Source organism: Oncorhynchus keta, chromosome 10 (genome assembly GCF_023373465.1).
Source record: "Oncorhynchus keta strain PuntledgeMale-10-30-2019 chromosome 10, Oket_V2, whole genome shotgun sequence".
Taxonomy (NCBI): Eukaryota; Metazoa; Chordata; class Actinopteri; order Salmoniformes; family Salmonidae; genus Oncorhynchus; species Oncorhynchus keta.
This window is the reverse complement of record NC_068430.1, coordinates 19,987,363-20,005,364: the sequence shown is the minus strand read 5'-3', so window position 1 is coordinate 20,005,364 and position 18,002 is coordinate 19,987,363. Positions and strand designations below refer to the sequence as shown.

The 18,002-nt window shown below is 41.3% G+C and overlaps 1 protein-coding gene across 6 annotated transcripts in view; it reads right to left on the bottom strand.

The window, feature by feature from the left end:
• The window catches only part of LOC118389636 (forkhead box protein P1-B), a 245,979-nt gene that overhangs the window by 162,615 nt on the left and 65,362 nt on the right, over positions 1-18,002 (bottom strand). For 5 of the 6 annotated variants that reach the window (XM_052526631.1, XM_052526635.1, XM_052526629.1 and 2 more), the window contains one exon: positions 14,408-14,451. The exons of the other annotated variant lie outside the window; for it this stretch is intronic. The gene's annotated coding sequence lies outside the window, so the exon portion shown is untranslated. The remainder of the gene's footprint in view (positions 1-14,407; positions 14,452-18,002) is intronic. 6 annotated transcript variants of the gene reach the window in all.

Sequence of the window (18,002 nt, the reverse complement as noted above, 5' to 3'; positions counted from 1 at the left end):
TGATGCCCACTCAAAGATTTCATTGCATGTGCCCCTCTCTAAATTAGAAGGGGGAGAAGTAGAAATGGAGGAAGAGGGGTGCAGACACCAGGCTAGGGAGGGAGTAAGGGGGAGAGAGGGGGGCAGGGAGAGGAGGGCCAGAGAGAAGGAGAGAGAGAAGGAGAGAGAGAAGGAGAGAGCCGCAGAGAGCAGAAATGAGACCTCTGGAAAATAAACAGGGTATAGAGTTTCAAAGGCAGGGGGACACAGGCATTCCATTGTTCAAGCCAATTATCAGTGGAAAACAATAACAACAGATGGATCAAGAGCGGCCAACTTATGCTGGAGCACCCCGGCGCTGGAGAACAGATGATGAAATGTGAGAGTGGTGTCGGGGGAGGAGGGACTGCCCTGCCGCCGAGTCGCCCAGCTCAGCTCCACACACCAGATGTGAACTTCTACAAGGACAGTTAAATATGTGCTCTGTGGTCGCCACTTGTGCTACATGGCTCAGACATACCAAACAGTGGCTAGTCCACACTTCACTTCCATTCATTTCAAAAGAGATGTCTCCTTGGGCTGTTAGAAGGGAAATTATACATGTGGCACCTGTGTTTCTTCAGAAGTAAATTCAAACCTGTGCATTTGATTTATATTTAATGCATACAGATGTAAAATCTTAATTTGATTAATATTTTGTTGCTGAGAAAGAATTTTCCTGCACCGCAGGAAATGCAGATGAGCTTCGTGATTTACATAAATTCACTGAAAACCCACACTAACACATATTAACAGTATGGCACTTTTCATTAGGGACTTTTTTGTTCAGATAGCTACAGATCAAGCAACATTGTGGACTAAACGTTCAAATCCTGTTGCTGCAGGATTATTTTGCTGTGACAATATAGGTCATTTTTGGCTACTTTCAGGTAGACCTTGTTAGATGGGCATTAGGGACCAGTGGGTGAGGTATTTTGCCCTTGTATATTTTGCACTGTGTCCATTCAGCACACATCCCAGAAGACAATGTGATGTTTTCATTTGATGTTGTTTTCCCCTTTACCTGCATGCACCTATAATGGTCAGATTCTACCAGACAACAGCATTGGTGAGTGAGAGAGAGACCTCATTGTTTCTGGCTTCAGCGAGAAATCCCTCATATCAGTCCTAGACTGACAGGCGAGGGGAAGGGGGTGGGGGGACTCCAACCTTAAAACAAAACCAATTCTCAATGTGGCTCGTCAAGGGTGGGACATGTCTGCACATAGTAGCATAAATGATCTGCCCTTCCATTTAGAAGAAGAGAGGTTTTTGTTTCATTAACTTAAGACTAAAGCGTAATTATCTCCCTACTACAGACCTTAATCACCAGCAAAGGGATGATAGAACAGGAAGCCGTTTCCAGTTCGGTCACTCATGGGGTTTTTCTACTCCCGTTTCCTTTAGATGATAGAACAGAAAGCCGTTTCCAGTTCAGTCACTCATGGGTTTTTCTACTCCCGTTTCCTTTAGACGATAGAACAGAAAGCCGTTTCCAGTTCGGTCACTCATGGGGTTTTTCTACTCCCGTTTCCTTTAGACGATAGAACAGGAAGCCGTTTCCAGTTCGGACACTCATGGGGTTTTTCTACTCCCGTTTCCTTTAGATGATAGAACAGGAAGCCGTTTCCAGTTCGGTCACTCATGGGGTTTTTCTACTCCCGTTTCCTTTAGATGATAGAACAGGAAGCCGTTTCCAGTTCGGTCACTCATGGGGTTTTTCTACTCCCGTTTCCTTTAGATGATAGAACAGGAAGCCGTTTCCAGTTCGGTCACTCATGGGGTTTTTTCTACTCCCGTTTCCTTTAGATGAGAGTATCAAATAATGGCAACCGATCGTATTGCAAGAGCAAAATCCCCCTTTCAAATATCTCTGTTGTGGAGCATGAAAGACAAAATTGTTATCTGGTTAAAATGTTCAACTTTGCTGTAAAATGGGTTCACTTGGTTCAATACTATATCTCTGGCCTGTCTTTATCTGGTGTGTCTGTCTGTTCACAGAGCTAGATGTTAGGGGGCAGAGGAAGAGGGGCCCGGGGGGGATGAGCCTACTGTCTTCTGTCTCTTCAGAGGGGGAGATCACTGGAGAGTGAATGTAATTATCCATGTTTGAAATAAAATCAGGTTGAGCACAAACAGACCGGTTTATAATCGTATATAATATTAAAAACGACTTAACAGTGCTTGAAGGTGCTTGTTAATACTATCCCCCAAATGGAGGATACCTCAAGGATTTCACAGGACAAAATATAGAAACTTTGCCTAGATTTAATTAGCTTATAAAAAATATTGCCATTAGCAAATCTCATCGAAGGGGTTGAGGCGTTTGCCTGAAAAACATCTTCTTTTTTGGGACGGAGTGAAGACAAAGGTTTTTTTAGACAGAAAGTGGAGGGCAAGCATCCGTTTTGTGCACTGACACCGAGGTCGAGTTAATTAGACTATTGTCATTTTAATCAGGACAGCTCGGCGGCCATCCCTTTCTGAATGAGCCGGTGGACTTTAACCGGCTGGGGGATGTCTGTGTGTGCATGTATGCATGGGGCCCGAGGTCTCACACAACACAGCACACAGCACAGTGCCATGGGTTATGGAGTACAGTTCTGCTGGTTCTCTCACAGGCTTAGAACATTAATGAGCTGGAGACACACCAAGGAAACAGAGACACCCAAAGTATCACCAGAGGAAACTACACACCTTTGCTCTGCTCATGTCTCGGATCATTTGAAAATAATTTAAATATCAAATATTTGAAATAATTTACTTCTCCCTGGCTATCCGATTTTGAATAATGAGTCTATCATGTCATCTTTCTTATGCTCTCAACTGACATTAACATTTAAAACATCATTAATGTAAACACATTTTAAGGTGCTTATCACTATGGTTACAGAAATGTTTTTTTCTTCTTCTGATTTCCATATTTTATTTATACAATGGGGCAAATGTAAGACCACACTAAAGACATAAAAAAATGTAATCTTTGTTGAAAACTTGTTATCAAAAAGAAGAAAGAAATAGATAAATCAAAACAGATAGATTAAAACTAGGTTCAACTATATTCACTGCAAATACTTTATCACTTTTAAAAAATCTTTAAAAAACAACAACAGCACTGTTCAACCAAATACTCTCAGTTGAACTAGTTGTGAGTCTCAGACAAGCAGGGGTAGCAGGGGTTAAAAGAACAGTGAACAATGCCTCTCATTGGGGCTCTACCTGCCAATCAGAGAGTTGAAAGTAGGCCCTAAACAGGGCTCCAAGTATCTCTGCAATGTTCCTCTCCTGCCCTCTGACTGATCTGGAGTCTGCTGCAGACAGTTGAGATGTGACAGATCACATGCAGACGAAGCTCAACAAGTCCCCCCACCTGTCATTACCTGAGGCCCTGAGCTGCACCCACCCATGACACTGGTCAGACAGGAAGCACACAGACAGCCAACTAAACATAGTTATTCCCTATGAACTGACCCTAGAGGGAGATCTAGAGAAATCCCCATGAGGTCAGTCAGTCCCCTCTGCAAACTTGACTTTGACAAACTTGAAAAACTCTTCTGTGTCTGTTTATGATTATGTTAATAGGTCTCTAACTTCATCGTTTTTAACATCGATCATTAATATTTTAGAGAATGTTAAAATTAATTTGATCATATATTAACTTCATTCAATAATTTAACACATACAAATGAATAATTCTATAAAAAATAATGATCAAAAAATGTTGAAGAGGAAACCAAAGAGAGACATCCAATAGCTTAATGTGGAGATATTTAACTGGAAAGGTTCACACTACTAAAAAGCTTTTGGGTAGTTTACAGAGTGTGAATGGCTATCAAAGTCCAGTCTAACTTGCTTTTCTTAATGACTATGTGACGTTGCTACAGAAGAAGTTTACCCTGAAAACACTCTACCATCCACAAAAAAATATATAAAATCGCCTAATTACTGTACCTGGGAGAAAATGTCCCAATTTAAACCGCTACTTGAAATCTGTAATCCAAACATGTCTGCTGGAGGGATTGACCATAGCAATTGAAAACAACAGGTTGTTCTGTTCACTGAGGTGAACATGTAGAGATAAAGGAAAAGACACAAGCTGTAAAGCCGTGCTCTGGTACCAGCTCTCTGTTCCCAAAGTTCTTTCGTGAGAGATTTACAGGGATTAGATGAAGAAATGAAGGCCTAATCTTTATTTGACAGGCTAGCCAATCTTTGCCTGACTGGTCACTCTTCACTGTGTAGACCAGGCCTCTTTCAGCTCTCAGCTCTCAGGTCCAGCACCAGCAATAAAGCGCCTTCACAGAGTTCCACACACCTCAGTCCTGTTTAAAACCACATTTAGGATGATCATACAAATGTATGACAGTATGAGCTCTCAATCCCATTATCATACAGTATCATTCAATGTCATTTTGGGGTGAGCAATGTGCACAAGCCTAATGCAACAGATAAAAGAATAGCAACTCTCCAAATGGTACTCCATATATGGTCGCAGTCATAACGGTGTGGTTAACATCCTGGTGGCTATTTTTGTAATTTTTTAAATCTAATTACATGCGTGTCTGCAGTACCTGATTGGAAATATAGAACCAATTTCCATGTGCTGTTTAATGACAGATGGAAAGAGATATTTCATGGAGATGTATAGTTAAGAGCGATAACCAATTAATCAAAGTGCCGGACAATGACACTGGCTAAATTTAAACACAGGAGAAAAAGTGTCAGACGGCAGCCCCTTCCCTTAAATTATTCATTACTGCCTGTTATTACGTAGCATATAGAATTTTAAATCGCTGATTCTACTTAATTACAGTTTGCGTTTATACTTGCTACAGATGTCACAGCTTGCAGTAGCAATCTTTCACAATGTTTAACCCTGTCAAATAGTGGAGGGGTCCTACCCCCCTCCGCATCCACCCCTCCCACTCCGTCTGTCTTCCCAATGCCTGACCTACAGGCACATTCCCACGCTAACAGAGGAGAGGAGGTGGAGGAGGAGGAGAGAAGGGCTGCTTGTTGGGTGTAACATATATTTCTAAGAAAAAGGCAGATTGAGTGGTGTATTCAAACAAACATCTACAGTTGGGACACAATAGCATCTATTATGCTGGAACTCAAAGAGTAATGATGATGCTCCGTCCAAAAAATGTCTCTCACTGTGGAATTGAGTTCATACTAGCCAGGCATTCAAGGATATTGGATCCTTTGGATAAATAGGAACAATGTGAAAGGTTTCCAAAGTTGGCATTTCAGGCATTGAATTATGTCATGAGAGAATGCTGAATTACAGTACACATTTTTGCTATTAAAAACAAGTACATCATGTATTGTGTCAGTACAGTACATCATGTATTGTGTCAGTACAGTACATCATGTATTGTGTCAGTACAGTACATCATGTATTGTGTCAGTACAGTACATCATGTATTGTGTCAGTACAGTACATCATGTATTGTGTCAGTACAGTACATCATGTATTGTGTCAGTACAGTACATCATGTATTGTGTCAGTACAGTACATCATGTATTGTGTCAGTACAGTACATCATGTATTGTGTCAGTACAGTACATCATGTATTGTGTCAGTACAGTACATCATGTATTGTGTCAGTACAGTACATCATGTATTGTGTCAGTACAGTACATCATGTATTGTGTCAGTACAGTACATCATGTATTGTGTCAGTACAGTACATCATGTATTGTGTCAGTACAGTACATGCACATCAACACTGTACTTCCATTTGCCTACAACAGGAAGACAAAAGGTTTGTTTGTGTCACTCACTAAATTCCCGTTTCTCTTTAGCAAGTATCTCTGTTCACCAAACAGCTGTATGCAAATAGTTAGTCATGCAGCATTCAATTGTTTTGTATTAATATTTGAATATTGAAATAACACAATTCAGATCTAGATATTCCATTTCAATTTCCATATACGTGAACTGGAGTTGCACATCAACAGATTAATTCTTCACAACAATGCCGTTTTTGTAAAGTCAGAAATATTGTAGTTTTTCCTTTTATTATTTGACATGATTACATTCCTGTAACATAGCTCTATTACCTAAAAGCAAGTTACCCCTGATTCCTAACTGCAGCCTATATCGCAGAGATAGAACTGTCTGTATTACCCACGTTCATGCCACTTAACCAAATTGGAATTGCCGATAATACTATATTTACATAGCTGTGTTGGCTAGGCGTGATTATGATCATAAAAATGTCTCCCCATGCTATGACGGAAAGTTTAGCAGCAGTGAGTGAGTGAGGCTGAAGGACATAACAATAAGTTAGCACACGTTACAACAGAGCCAAGGAAAATAGCTCAATTCTACACATGGGCTGAGTTTACACAGGCAGCCCAATTCTGATATTTTTTCCACGAATTTACCAATCACATCAGATCTTTTCACATATCAGAATTGGGCTGCCTGTATAAATGCAGCCATGGAGCTCCAGCATCATGTGGCTTTCCTGTGGTAAACAGATGCAGGGTGACTCTAGTAACCCTACATCTGTTCACTTGTTGAGACGAAGTATTCCTGTTGCTCACCCTCACTAACTCAAGCCCACACAATTTGCTTACAAGGCCGAACATATCAGAAGATTAAACTGCAGAGGATATTATTAAGGTTGTCCCTCATATCACCAACATTTGTTACAGTTTTACAGCCAGTCAAACAGACAAAATGGTTTTGCATACACTAGGATGATAGGATGAGTCTATAGTGTGGCTTAGGTTTCTTCCTCTCAGAGAGCCAGACTCTTCTCTGTCTCTGATAGAAGCTCATCCATTTACTAAATGCATAACCTGAAAACCATAAACTGGGGAAGACCATATTACAGTACTAAGTAGTAAACAAGTACACAATAAAACATGTACCCTATTTCATGACGTTATAGTCAATCAAATCACTCTGTGCTCAACATAGAGCACTCTGTTATCTCACTGTGGCTGTGTGTGTCTGTGAGGGCCTTTGAGAGCATACAGTACAGTCTATCTGATCAGTGCTCCAGTCCAGACCTCAGATGTCAGAGTGACTGGGAGGCAGCGTCAGAGAGAGGCCCAGTAGCCAGGCCTGTCCTGTCGTCCCTCAGCTCAGACAGAAAGCTAGGAGCAGCGCTTGCCTGCCTGCCACTGCCAGCAGCACAGTGTTCAGTTCACAGGAGCCGTGTCTGACTGCATGCTCAGCTCAGCTCAGCTCAGGATGGCTTGTTGATTCCAGGCAGTGTGACACATCTGTTGCTTGTCACATCATATCGTAGCTTCATGTCTGCGAGCCAGACACAAGCCGAGCAGCACGTCGCTCCACGCGCCTCATCCTCTCTATGTGTAGACAAACAGAGCTGCAGCACGACAGACAGACAGACAGACAGACAGACAGACAGACAGACAGACAGACAGACAGACAGACAGACAGACAGACAGACAGACAGACAGACAGACAGACAGACAGACAGACAGACAGACAGACAGACAGACAGAGAAACAGAGAGAGAGAGACAGACAGACAGACAGACAGACAGACAGACAGACAGACAGACAGACAGACAGACAGACAGACAGACAGACAGACAGACAGACAGAGTCTGGGCCAAGAACCTGCATGTCCACAGTTTGGAAGGTCAGGAGGTGGGACACATCACTGGCTGTACAACCACTGTCAAATACTCACTTTGAGTCAGTTTATTGTAAGCAACTACTTTGGGTAACATAGTGTTGAAGTGTATGTTCTCAATCATGCAAGGAGTGCTGAAACAATATTCAAAATGTGTATTTCTTAATGGCCATGGAAAAAGGTAATTTAAGGGAAAAAATTATGGAAAGTATTCACTTAACCTAAGACCTCCTCAATATTGCCATACGTTTATATTGAGAATCAATTTCTTTCCCCAATGTCTATAGAAATACTTTAATGCTTTAAATAAAATCACTATCAAGGGTTTATAGGCTTAACAATGCACATTTTCTTGGACAGACATAAATAGTATGAAGTGCTTTAAGTGCCTTTAAAGAAAGTGCCAGAATATATTCCACGTGAGACTTACATTGTAAGCTTAAATACATCAGTGATGACCATTGCTAATTTATTATTGTACCATACATCTATGAAGTCCACATCATGCAATATCAGCAGTAATGAAATGACATTGTTTCTCATCACCAGTCACATCAGCCTGCATTTAGTGGGAAGAGCAGCACTAAAGAGGCTGAGAAGTAGTTACTAATGGCACTGTTTCAGAAGCTCTTTCATACATTCATAAGTGCTTCACTTCTGTGTCCTTGTCTTCTCTAATCAATATTCAAAAGTGCCTAGTAATTGCATGTTCTGGATAAATTTATATGCAAAGGATTGTCTGTGTTATATTCATCAAACACTTGTCTGAGACAAAACTGTCAAAGAGCGTTCTTTTATTTTTGTGTTCTCTTCTATATATGTAATTAGTGTTTGTGATACCAAAATGACATTTAGCCTACCTCTCATCCTGAAACACTTTTTATAATAACAAATAATAATTGGCAAATTAGACAAACGTTTGAATTTCCACAAGTATTAAAGACCAAACTGGTTATGTAAATAGCACAGAAGGTGAATATTTAGGTGGCTCATTTACATTATCAGATGACAAAACATTGATTTGTTCCATTCAATATCAACCTGTTTTGCAAACACACAAAACTAGAAACGACAGATCGGGTCGCTCTGGATAAGAGGGTCTGCTAAATGACTTAAATGTAAATGTAAATACAACACACAACAGAATACTAGTGATTGAACACCTGCTAATATGCCAGAACACCATGTATGCCCTCTCAACCAGCTGCATCAAACCTCAAGATACCTTCAGTATCACAACGTATCATCAGCATACCAAAACATATACCTAAATAATCTGCAACGTTGTAAATATTCTACAACATTGCAAGTCTCTAATGTATTCTGAGGGATCATTTAAGGCCTGCCTCCAGAGGATCTGTCTGGCCTTCATTAGCTTCCTCCTGGCATCTACTACCCATTTCAGAGAGATGATGTGTCATATTACCTGTAAAATAAATATATACGGCAATGTTTGTATGAACCCCTTTCAAACATCCCCTTACACACAACTTTCTTGCAGGTATACCACTTTTATACATACAGTTGAAGTCGGAAGTTTACATATACCTTAGCCAAATACATTTGAACTCAGTTTTTCACAATTCCTGACATTTAATCAGAGTACGTCAGTTAGGATCACCACTTTATTTGAAGAATGTGAAATGTCAGAATAATAGTAGAGAGAATGATGTATTTCAGCTTTTATTTCTTTCATCACATTCCCAGTGGGTCAGAAGTTTACATACACTCAATCAGTATTTGGTAGCATTGCCTTTAAACAGTTTAACTTGGGTCAAACGTTTTGTGTAGCCTTCCACAAGCTTCCCACAATAAGTTGGGTGAATTTTGTCCCTTTCCTTCTGACAGAGCTGGTGGAACTGAGTCAGGTTTGTAAGCCTCCTTGCTTGCACATGCTTTTCAGTTCTGCCCACAAATGTTCTATAGGATTGAGGTCAGGTTCTGTGATGGCCACTACAATAGTTTGACTTTGTTGTCCTTAAACCATTTTGCCACAACTTTGGACATCTATTTTGTGAAATGCACCAGTCACTCCTGCAGCAAAGCACCCCCACAACATGACGAAACCACCACCGTGCTTCACGGTTGGGATGGTGTTCTTCGGCTTACAAGCCTCCTCCTTTTTCCTCCAAACATAACAATGGTCATTATGGCCAAATAGTTCCATTTTTGTTTCAACAGACCACAGGACATTTCTCCAAAAAGTACAATCTTTGTCCCCATGTGCAGTTGCAGACCGGAGTCTGGCTTTTTTATAGCGATTTTGGAGCAGTGACTTCTTCCTTGCTGAGCGGCCTTTCAGGTTATTTCGATATAGGACTCATTTTACTGTGGATATAGATACTTTTGCACCTGTTTTCTTCAGCATCTTCACAAGGTCCTTTGCTGTTGTTCTGGAATTGACTTGCACTTTTCTCACCTAAGTACGTTCATCTCTAGGAGCCAGAACGCGTCTCCATCCTGAGCGGTATGACGGCTGCGTGGTCCCACGGTGTTTATACTTGTGTACTATTGTTTGTACAGATGAACGTGGTACCTTCAGGCTTTTGGAAATTGCTCCCAAGGATGAACCAGACTTATGGAGGTCTACAATTATTTTTCTGAGGTCTTGGCTGATTTCATTTGATTTTCCCATGATGTCAAGCAAAGAGGCACTGAGTTTGAAGGTAGGCTTTGAAATACATCCACAGGTACACCTCCAATTGACTCAAATTATGTCAATTAGCCTATCAGAAGCTTCTAAAGCCATGACATCATTTTCTGGAATGTTTCAAGCTGTTTAAAGGCACAGTCAACTTAGTGTATGTAAACTTCTGACCCACTGGAATTGTGATACAGTGAATTATAAGTGAAATAATCTATCTGTAAACAGTTGTCGGAAAAATTACTTGTATCATGCACAAAGTAGATGTCCTAATCGACTTGCCATAACTATAGTTTGTTAACAAGAAAGTTGTGGAGTGGTTGAAAAACAACCTGAGTGTATGTAAACTTTCGACGTCAACTGTATCAGTGGGTAACTGGCAAACTGGGAGGGGTGAGGGGTGTTGTTAAACCATGGAGGCTGTTTACATTTCAATTTAGGGAGGTGTTTAACAATAGAAGTGTTAATGGGTTTACCTGCAGAAAAGCAGTGAACCAGTCACACTGACCTGATACCTGTATTTTGGTTACAGGGTCCGTGAAAATGCAGGAATCATGACTAGGTCTTTAGCTGGCTTTTATTTGTCCTTGTTTTTCAACCCCCTACCCCTTTCAGATATAGAATATAGTACATAAAAGCAGGCATGGTCAAATGTTGGGATTTTGATCTGTGTATGAAATGAATATCTGTGAACAACATGGCTTGCCACACAATCCTCTCATTCCCCAAGACCTGCCCAGCTCATTCCACTGCACATATCACAGGTTGTTATCATTCCAGAGAGAATTCTACATTGGTGAACGCCAGCGCTTTAATTAGATCCACTATTTGATCATTCCACAGCTGGGCTTTATTAAGGGGGAGTTCACGGCACCTCACAATCACCCCCCCGACTCCACTGAGGGAAACACAGAGAAGGATATGAGTTCAAATAAACCAGTATATTTCATTTAAACCAGTATAGTTCATATAAACCATTATACAATGGGTGGATCTAATCCTGAATGCTGATTGGTTAAAACCGCATTCCAGCCGGTTTCTATTCCACAAGTTACCACCGGCTAAATCTATGCCATTAAAATGCCTATTTACTCTGTTCCAACTGACTGCACAATCCACTGTCTCATCAGCCCAGCCAAGCAATTTATAAACTTGATCTCCACTATAAAAAGCATCTAGCAATTTATAAACTTGATCTCCACTATAAAAAAGCATCTACACATTATCTCACATCTTTTAGATTAACATTTAGTTTTCAACAGCGGAGATTTGTATAAACATTGCTGTCTATCTCTCCAATATTTGCAACATTGTTTTAATATTCAAATTCAATCTCCAGCTGTCCCATAGTAATGAACGTGTTGGGAGTCGGGAAGAGATAGACAGTCGGGCAGCGTTTCTCAGCCAGTTGAAATCATGAATCAGCTGGCATAATTTTTGTATGGATATATAAAAATAAATGTCAATTGAAAAAAGGTCAAACGAAACGAAGTGCAGCTAGTTTGCAGTCTTTCCAGCTGCGGTTTTAAGTGATTGTGATAACTGTGTTGTTAGCTAGCTCCTCTGAACAACAGTGTCCTGATAAGTGAGCAAATGTTCTATGCCAGGCAAATTATGCCTCGTTCGCTCATTGTTATGGATGTATCCAAATAAATGTTACTAGAAAACCACTGAAACACATGCAAATGCAGCTACTTTGCTGTTAGTCTGGCTGCACTTTTTGACGTGACCGCAAGTTAGTCGTAGTTGACTAGCTAGCAAGCAAGGGATAATTATGTTGCCAGCCAGTATGGTAAAGAACATTTAGAACGAATGACTGCTTGCGTCCATAGATACAGAACAAAAAGACTGAACGACTGGGTCGCGCCTCTAGCAACCGAACTGAACAACAAGCCAGCTTGGGTATTAACCTTACATTTGTGTCGGAACTATATCTTGTGGAAGGATGACATAGTATGAATAAATTCATAAAAATAAAGTGTTAATGAAAATATGTCAATCATTATTTGAATATGGTAACCCATTGTACAAAAGTGTAATGCCCTCGAAGCCGGTGTTTGGAGGATATATTGGCACCAAACACCGGCTTCTCTGGCATTATCACTTAATTATAGCGTTGCTGCACAGCTACTTTCAGGTCTCTCCAGAGATGTTCGATCAGGTTCAAGTCCGGGCTGTGGCTGAGCCACTCAAGGACGTTCAGAGTCTTGTCGCAAAGCCACTCATGCGTTGTCTTGGCTGTGGGATTAGGGTATTTGTCCTGTTGGAAGGTGAACCTTTGCCCCAGTCAAGGTCCTGAGCGCTCTGGATCAGGTTTTCATCAAGGATCTCTCTGTACTTTGCTGCGTTCATCTTTCCCTCAATCCTGACTAGTCTCCCAGGCCCTGCTGTTGGAAAACATTGCCACAGCATGAGGCTGCCACCACCATGCTTCACAGTAGGGATGGTGCCAGGTTTCCTCCAGACGTGACACTTGGCATTCAGGCCAAAGAGTTCAATCTTGGTTTCATTAGACCAGAGAATCTTGTTTCTCATGGTCTGAGAGTCCATTAGATGCCTTAGGCTGTAATTTACCTTTTACTGAGGAGTGGCTGACCACTCTACCATAAAGGCCTGATTAGTGGAGTGCTGCAGAGATGATTGTCCTACTGGAAGGTTCTCCCATCTCCACAGAGGAACTCTGGAACTCTGTCAGTGACCGTCGGGTACTTGGTCACCGAATTCACCAGTATAGTTCATATAAACCAGTATAGCTCATATAAACTAGTATAGCTCATATAAACAGTATAGTTCATATAAACCAGTATAGTTCATGTAAACCAGTATAGTTCATATAAACCAGTATAGTTCATATAAACCAGTAGTGCATAGAAACCAGTATAGTTCATAGAAACCAGTATAGTTTAGATAAACCAGTATAGTTCATTGTTCATATAAACCAGTATAGTTCATTTAAACCAGTATAGTTCATAAAAACCAGTATAGCTCATATACATCAGTATAGTTCTGCCCAGCAGTGAGGGACAGTAACGAGGTCTAGAAGAGCTATCCAGTGCTCTTAACTAATGTCTGATACCCTAATTCAACAACAACACTATCAAGCCCAATGGGAGACAAACTGTTAAATCAAATGCATAGCGACTGAGGATCATGTCCATATGGTCACAGAATACAACCTGACAAATATCAAACCAAAACAGACAGAAACTGAACATATAAATGTAACCTACAACATGTCTTGTCAAGGTCAAAATGAATCTTAATGCAAACACCAGATTTAAGGCTGAGCCTCCTCTGTGTGTTGGTGGTGTGGTCAAGAGGAAGGTCAGCCATGTTTAGTGTTTACAGTGCTTTGAAATAGTTTTGCAGTGTGAAGTCTGCTCTGGGTCATTGTTTGCTTTGAATGTGTTTATACACCACACAGAGTGTAAATGACTTGAGAGATGGTGCGAGGAGGGTTGCAGACATGAACCTGAATATATGATCTGGTCATGTTTTTGCCTTGAATTCAGTCACAACTGTGACTATACGGTGGTGTGGATTAAAGGGATATCTGGAACCTATGTTAATCATGCATTGTCACTATAATTTCTGCTTCATTGAAAGTAAAAAGCAACTGACCGAGTGATCCATTTACAACAGCACCAGTTATTATGCAAAATCACATTTATCGTTTGCGACCTTTTCATCAGATGACCCTGTAAACATTTGCATTTTTATATTTCTCTGAGATATATCTTCATCAAGTTTACTATGGATGCACCACTCTTAGAAAAAAGGGTTCCAAAGGGTTATTTGGCTGTCCCCATAGGATAATCCTTTTTGGTTCTATGTAGAACCGTTTTGGGTTCCATGTAGAGCCTCTGTGGAAAGGATTCTACCTGAAACCAAAAAGGGTTCTTCAACGGGTTCTCATATGGGGACAGCCGAAAAACCCTTTTAGGTTCTAGATAGCACCTTTTTTTCTTAGGGTAGAAGGAAACACTGTTCACAGGGAAACACTTGTCCATCGATGTAGTCAATTTAATAGGAGTATTTGAGTATAGATCTGTCATGTCTATTAGGAGTCTGTCACTGGTTCTACTGTATGGTTGTGTCACTGGGGTCTGACTCCAGTCACTTACTTTGATCTCTGTCTCCACAGGGGGTCACCACTGGAGTCTCCAGGCTGGAGGAAGGCACAGCAGGTGGAAGAGAGCGAGAGAGAGAGAGAGAGAGAGAGAGAGAGAGAGAGAGAGAGAGAGAGAGAGAGAGAGAGAGAGAGAGAGAGAGAGAGAGAGAGAGAGAGAGAGAGAGAGAGAGAGAGAGAGAGAGAGAGAGAGAGAGAGAGAAAAAGAGAGATAGAATGGAGGGGGAATAAAAGTGAAAAGAAGAAAAAGAGGAAGATATTATTGTCAGTTGGAAATTATGAAATCTATGGCACTACTTCAATCCAAAAAATGACAAACACAGTATTTAATTCCTGTTGGGTACCTCCCTATTATTGTGAAAGAGTATTTACAGTATTTGTGTGCGTGTTTACTATCCTTGTGGGGACCAGAAGTCCAGACAAGTGGGGACATTTCACCAGTCCCTACAAGAAAACATGTTAGGCTTAGTGGTAAAGTTTAGGGTTACAATTAGTGTTAGAATTAGCATTAGGGGTTAAGTTTAGGGGTTTGGGGTTAAGGTTAAGTTAGGTTAAAGGTTAGGGAAATAGGATTTGAATGGGAATCAACAAATATTTGTGTATGTGTGATATGTGTATGTGTGAGAGAGAGAGAGAAAGAGTGCCTTTGGAAAGTATTCAGACCGCTTGACTTTTTCCACATTTTTTTAGGTTACAGCCTTATTCTAAAATGGATTAAAATGTTATCATCAATCCACACACAATACCCCATAAAGACAAAGCAACAAAAAGTATTCAGACCCAGTACTTTCTTAAAGGACAATTACAGCCTCGAGTCTTCTTGGGTATGACGCTACAAACTTGGCACACCTGTACTTGGGAAGTTTCTCCCATTCTTCTCTGCAGATCCTCTCATGTTCTGTCAGGTCGGATGGGGAGTGTTGCTGCACAGCTATTTTCAGGTCTCTCCAGAAATGTTCGATCGGGTTCAAGTCCAGGCTCTGGACATTCAGAGACTTTTCTCAAAGCCACTCCTGCGTTGTCTTGGCTGTGAGCTTTGGGTCATTGTCCTGTTGGAAGGTGAACCGTCACCCCCAGTCTGAGGTCCTGAGCACTCTGGAGCAGGTTTTCATCAAGGATCTCTCTGTACATTGCTCCGTTCATCTTTGCCTCGATCCTAACTAGTCTGCCAGTCCTTGCCACTGAAAAGCATCCCCACAGCATGATGCTGCCAGCACTACGCTTCACTGCACTGATGGTGCCAGGTTTCTTCCAGATGTGACTGCAGAAATGTTTTGGTACCCTTCACCAGATCTGTGCCTCCACACAATCCTGTCTTGGAGCTCTAAGGAAAATTCCTTTGACCTCATGGCTTGGTTTTTGCTCTGACATGCACTGTCAACTGTGGGGCCTTATATAGACAGCTCTGTGTGCCTTTCCAAATCATGTCCAATCAATTGAATTTACTAAAGGCGGACTCCAATCAAGTTGTAGAAACATCTCAAGGATGATCAATGGAAACAGGATGCACCTGAGCTCAATTTTGAGTCTCATAGCAAAGGGTCTGAATACTTATGTAAATACGGTATTTCTGGTATTTATTTTGAATACATTTGCAAAAATGTCTAAAAACCAGTTTTCACTTTGTAATTATGGGCTATTGTGTGTAGATTGCTAAGGATTTTTTACTCTCTCCATTTTAGAATAAGACTGTAATGTAACAAAATGTGGAGTCAAAGGGTCTGAAAACTTTCCGAAGGCACTGAATATAGAGGTCACTTTCAAACAATTCTTCTTCATTAAAGCTGCGTTAAGTAGATTTTTCCTCAGAGGTTATTTTTCTTTCCATGTTTTAAATATCTTTGGATACATATTTAGCATCACAACCGAGAATTCCCTTGATTTAACAAATATTGGCACATTCAGAAAACTGTAATTGAGTTCAAATTGATTCTAGCTGCACTCTAATTGCATTTAAACACTGTTCGTCCCTAACCCTAGATCCACAGCTCCTTCTGCTTAATTACTACAGCCCTCTGAAGACAAATCCCTCCGCTGTGGAAGGAAAAATAAAAATAGTGTAAGTTTAACAGAACGTTGTTAAAATGACCAATAAACTTTTTTTTATTCAATATAAATTAAACCCCAGCAGAGAGAATAGGGCTCAGAGAACACACAGCAAAATAGCTTGTTGAAGCATTGCACAGTACCCCATTTCAAACAAACGCCACAGATTAACACCAACCCCCTGTGGCTGACTTCTGTCATATACAACCCTGCCCCCTCCGCCACCTCCCCCCTCCGCCATATCCACTCTTTCTATCCTTTTTCAAACATGGAGGGAAGAAAAGGCTAAATGTGTTTCCTGAAAGGGAGGAGAGGTGGAAAAAGCCCATCCTGCCCTTGGAGTCACCACCATGTGTCTCGTCAGAGCAACCCACCACCCTCCACTGGCTTTTCTGCAGATGCAGCAGAACTTCCCCGAGAGGAGAGGGGACTGTTTGCCAACTCAAACAGGGCTCCCTCTCCCTCTCCCGGCGGCCAGCGGCCCATGGGCCTGCTCTGCTCAGCACTGGTGCTTCCTGAGGGCTCGCTGCAGCTGGAGCTCTCTGAATAAAGGTAACAGGGAATGTCAGAGCTACTGTAAACTTACTAGCCCGCTTCTGTCAGCAGGACGTTCACAATCAAAGCAAAACAACCCCACCTAAAACACCATGCATTGTTTTTCCACCAGCCCCATCCTAAACTTCCCACGAATCACAAAGAGAGCACGGCGAGAGGGCGACCGCTGTTCCCTGATCTTGCCAAACAAAATGCCAGGAGACCGAGAATGACATTCAACTCTGGTTTAAAAATACGAGCAATTTGAAAATGATTAGAGTCTTATTTTATTGTTGAGCGCCTGACACAGGAGAGGAAACCAGAACAATCAACTCAACTGACTTTTTTTTCTGCTGAATTTAGAAACACTAATTAGTTTTGCTCTCATAAACCCAACCTGAAAACGACCAATTAGAAAGTGAGAATGAGCCATGAGCAGCAGAAACAAGTGCTTGTCATTCTTCTATTAAAGTCCCACATCCACATCTTTACCTCAATGACTTTCACACTGCTCCCATGGCGAGCCGAATGTTACCTACTAAACACTCAGTCACGTACTCATCCTGATAAATTAATAAGCCTTTACGTAATCCTTTAGTGAGCCTTTTGCAGAGTTTTTAGGGAGATATTACAGCTCTACAGAGCCACATCAAACGCAGTTGGAGAGGCATGGTAGAACAGATGACTGAACCATCGGGCTGACCACAGCACCAGCTGGGCTCTACCATAAACCAACCAGGGCCAGACAGACAGACAGTTATCCTCTCGCAGCTGCCTGGTTCACATTAATTTCCTCTTTCAAGGGTATTGAAACCACTATATCCCTCCTACCCATTGACTAACAACTGGGACCTGTACCTTCCTGTGCTAGCCTATCACACAGCGCATTCTCTTGCCAAGTGGTGTGGGTTTCATGTTTAGTCTGTCATAAGAAATTAATGATAAACTTGTGGAAATTGTCTTCAGGAATTTTCACTGCTATTCCCACAGCAAACAGCAGAGAGTGTTTC